The sequence below is a fragment of the Lichenostomus cassidix genome, chromosome 4 (genome assembly GCF_008360975.1).
Source record: "Lichenostomus cassidix isolate B80296 chromosome 4, HeHo_3.0, whole genome shotgun sequence".
Classification (NCBI taxonomy): Eukaryota; Metazoa; Chordata; class Aves; order Passeriformes; family Meliphagidae; genus Lichenostomus; species Lichenostomus cassidix.
This window is the reverse complement of record NC_139484.1, coordinates 13670212-13674688: the sequence shown is the minus strand read 5'-3', so window position 1 is coordinate 13674688 and position 4477 is coordinate 13670212. Positions and strand designations below refer to the sequence as shown.

At 40.3% G+C, this 4477-nt stretch overlaps 1 long non-coding RNA gene across 1 annotated transcript; it reads right to left on the bottom strand.

The window, feature by feature from the left end:
* Positions 1-200: 200 nt before the first annotated feature.
* LOC146437922 (uncharacterized) lies at positions 201-992 on the bottom strand. Its single transcript, XR_014851995.1, has 2 exons — positions 894-992; positions 201-615 (listed from the first exon to the last, which is right to left on the bottom strand). It is a non-coding gene; the product is annotated as an uncharacterized LOC146437922 (long non-coding RNA).
* Between the last annotated feature and the right edge of the window lie 3485 nt (positions 993-4477).

Here is a 4477-nt window from a genome sequence, read left to right as displayed (position 1 = left end):
GATTGAGACCTTAGCTAACAAGCTGTGCCGAAAGTAGGGAAAATCAGTCTTCATTTTGATATAATCAGATTAAAGAAAAATATGAAACTGAGTTTTTTCAAAAGAAAAGGAGAAAAGAAGGAAGGGATAGGTAAGAATATAGCTGAAGGAAAAGAAAAAGCAGAAGAAATCAACTTAGCAATCAGAAACAAACCCCACAATTTAGCAAAGAGATTCTTTTTATTTTAACATTAGTTTGAAAAGACGGATGCATATCTTTCTAACGCAGAGTTGGTATTTTTTTCTGTTATCATAGTCTCTCTCTCTTGAATCATGCAATGCAAATCTGTTCCTTGAGATTGAATGGCTTGTTTAAAAGGACACTCTCAGTTTTGTGAGCTCTTTGCAGTGGCTTGTACAGAACTGTTGAGTTTTTGACAGATCCATGGGACAGAATGTCTGCTTCTTTAGTGTAAAGGATATGCCTTGTGCCCTGATATGTGTTTGAATGCTGCTGCCCATCCCGTTCCTCTCACCCTCACCCCTGTCTCTTCTTGGATCATCTCCAGTTTCAATTTCAGGTCCCTGTGACAGCTATTTCAGGTAAGCACTGCCTTCCAGTGTACTGCTGGCTCACTGCAGACAAAAACACAGGAGGAAAAAGAAGGTAAGGAAAAGGGCAAAACTGTTTGAAAGGAGTTTTACCATTACTTTTACTTTCAGTTGCCTTAAGGGTTATTTGTAACAGTAGTACATATAACATTTTTAGGACATGTTAAGTCATGAGCAATGTCTTTAAATTTTATCACACAACTTGTGGAAACCCTGTTCATGTGTTTTACATGCTTGTAAACTGCAGACCATCCTGCTGCAATATGGGTAGACAACCAAAACATAAAAATCTGACAGAGTACCTCTAGTGAAGGCCCAAGTCCTTGCTGGGTACCATTTTACTTTCAGAGAAGCGTCACTGAATTTTTCTATTGCCAGGAATGGCCAGTTTGGTTTTCACAATATCTTTCCTGCAGGAAGATTTCACAAGGGTGGAATCTGAGACATGATGACAGAACATCTCTTCAGCATTTAAATTTAATAAATTCATCTTATATCTACTGAAGACCATTTAATTGAAATACAAATTTTCAGAAGATGGTTTGTTTGGGGTTTTTTGCCTGTCTCACAGGCACTGAGCTCCTATTTTTACTTGGTTTAAATAGCTAAAATAACAAGTGAATGCTGTTTAGGGACGGGGAAACCAATGGAGTAACCACAGGAAGCTCTCCAACTTCCTCTCAAATCTTCTGGCCGTGTATTTGATCTCTGTGAGGTTGGACCTTTCAATCTGCATCACTGTGCCATATCTCACACAAAATAACCCAAAATAACTCAACTTCCCTTTATCTGCAGCACTAAAACCTAAAGATGCATCATCCCAGACATGTCAGAAAATGTTCCTCTGCTGTATAAAACCTACCAGCCTGCAAAGGCTGTGATGAGGAAGCTCTGCAGTCCCCACACCTCTGCTCTTTATTTAGTAGAACAAGACATCCCACAGTGTGTGCTGTTGGCCAACTAGTAGGGGGATCAAGCTTGAAAGGTGTGCAGTTATGGCCTAGAAAATTATCTGGGTGAACACTAGCAATCTATCTCGTCGTGTGAAAGTGAGATAATGATAATTAGACTGAACAGTACATCCTTTCCACTCCACCAGCACCACCGAGTACTTAAATCAGTTGGGATCCTGATGTGCTGCTAAAGAGCTTACTCTGCCCAGTTTATGCTTTTTTATTCATAACTTGCACCTTTATGCAGAGGTGATAATTTCCTAATAAATAGCAAATTCAACCGCATTATACCTGTCAGACTCTTGCAAATACCTAGAGACACTATTACACGAAAATGATTGTGTATTCTCCATTTTGGGAGAAAAACTGTGTGTGTCAGATTAATGAGGTTATGAGCAAGTGAGCAGAATAAACCAGTAAAATGTAATTAAGCCATTTAGCACTCCATAAAAATAGGAACACATAAAAAAGTAATGTGAACCACAGGGTGCAGTTACTCACCAGCTCCAGTATGTCAGTAAGACTTAAAGGGGCCCTCTCTTTTTTTTTTCCCCCACTTTCAAGGCAAAAAAATGTTCAAATCACTTTGAGTTTTTAAAGTTGTCTGTCCATGTCCCATCCTCATGATATGTTATGTTATGTTCTCTCTCCCTACATGTTTCCCCCCTTTAATGTTTCAACAGGAGGATGATTTTTTTTTTTTTTAATCTCATTTGAGGTTTTTCACTCTTTCCAGCTGCAGACACTCCCACGTCTTCAGGATTTGTTACCATGTCCTCCTTTATGTAGCAGGAGGTGTAAACTCATCAGGATGCAAACACACCAAGCCACATTGCTAGTCTGTGACATACTTTGTTTTTTTACTTCTGTGTAAGTCACTTCATTAGGGATGCCTGGACGACTGAGCGCTAGGAAGCACAGAACTGCATCTAGAGAGACAATGAGAGGGAGTTGAAATGTGTTCATTTTAGGACTGAAATAGACTCCCAGAGATAACCCACAGCAGGTGCAGTTCAGCAAAGATATTTTCATTGCAGAGAACAGACGATTCAAATAGTTGTTGTCTATCAAAGGTGGTAAAAGTAGATTTTCATTATGCATAAAGCCATTCTAAATGCCACTATGTAAGAGGAAAGAGATCAAAGGGAGAGCTCTTACCATGCTTGCAGGGTGTGTTAGATTCCCTCTAGTGGCTGATCTTCTGGAATTTAATAAATTACTACTGCCAGGAGCTAATACAAATATAGTCCCTCATTTAGCTGAAGTGGTAGATGTTCAGATCATGCTGACAATACCTGCAGGGAATTACAGGAAGGCATGGGAAGAGAAGAGGCAGGAGGGAGGACCCAGTGTGTTAGCCAAGAACTGCATCCAGGAAGGGAACTTCTGGAAGTGACAGAGGATGTGATGTGCCAGCAGTGGCTTGATGTGACAGATCAATGGCTCATGTCCTACAGAAGACTGGATGTGGTGATGGCCTGAGGATTTAGATGCTTCGTGATAACAGAGAGATAAAGAAGTGAACTCCAGTAAACCCAGAAAATTGTTTGGCAGGTTCTCATGGGGAGGAATACAAACACAAAGAGGAGAGCTGGAAGTTTCTAAGGGACAAAACACAGAAAGCTGTCCAGAAAATTATACATCCTGATGTGAATAAAATAGAGGTTGCAGTAAAACACAGAATGTAACACCAGGAGCTATTGAATAATACAAAAATCAAAGAGAAAGCGTAAGCAGAAACAGGGTGCTGGAGGTTGTAAAATAATACATGGCCATGCATAGACATGATCAGAAAGACTAATGAAGAAATGTAATTACAACTAGTGATGGGCATAAGAAACAACATAATATTTCTATAAATGTTAGTTCCTTTATGGGAGACAGAGAAAAATACAATCTCTTGCCTAATGGAGGCAGGAGCAGAAACATTCAGCTTGTTTCTTTTTTCAATGTTAAAAAATAATGAGATTGTAATTGCACCTCTGATACGATTAACAGCAGTTAATGAGAGGACAAGAACTCTGGCCAGATAGTCATAGATCAGGTCAAATAACACTGAGATACAGTTAGACTGCTGTAGTCCTTAGGCTGTCTGAAATGTACCCTTGGAGTATTTAAGGGATTAGGATGAGCTGTTGCTGGGTAGTGATTAACACTCTGAAAGGAAGGGTGAATTCCAAAACATTGCAAGAGGATGGACATAATTCTAGCTTTTGTTTTGAAAAAGAGAATGAGGAATAGAGGAGAAAGGCAATTAGAGACTACAGACTGATTTCTGTACCTTAAGAGAGTGTAAAGAGCTTTCCAGCGCTGAGAGGTTGCAATGGTAAGATACAGCAAACATGAATTTATCAAGAATAAATCCTATTGAAACAAGGCCTTGTTGAAGAGCTTTGCACCTCCAGTGGATCCTGTGAGGAGGCAAAGGATGTGATATCAAAGCTTTGGGCCCATTCCCCTGTGTCATTCTTGCCAGAAGCCTACAAAACTATGGCCCAGGTGAAACTACAGTCAGGGTGATGCAAACCCAAAATCAATAACATGGTGTTCAAATCAGACCAGTGAAAAGTGCTGTCTCTGTTTAGGGCTGAGAACCCTGAGCACAAATGGGAGCTGGGGACTAACAGGCTGCTCAGGCAGGTGTGTGACCTGGAGCTTGGATCTTGCTTTCTGGGGAATAAGCCCCAAATGTGAGTCACTAAGGCAATGGTGGCAGCCTCACAGGAAGTTTGTGCCTTCTGCAGGGCTGTCTCTTTTTAAGGTCTTATCAGTCAGTTTTAAAGAAGTGTGCAGGTCAGAGGGACTTGAGAAGACAAAAAAGATAGCAAGGAGCATGATTGTCCTCTAAAGTTTCAAATCCTTAGTTAAGGGGCAGAAAATTCCAGATGTGCTGACCTTTTCAATTTGTGGTTTCTCTCGGCTTCAACTTTTTA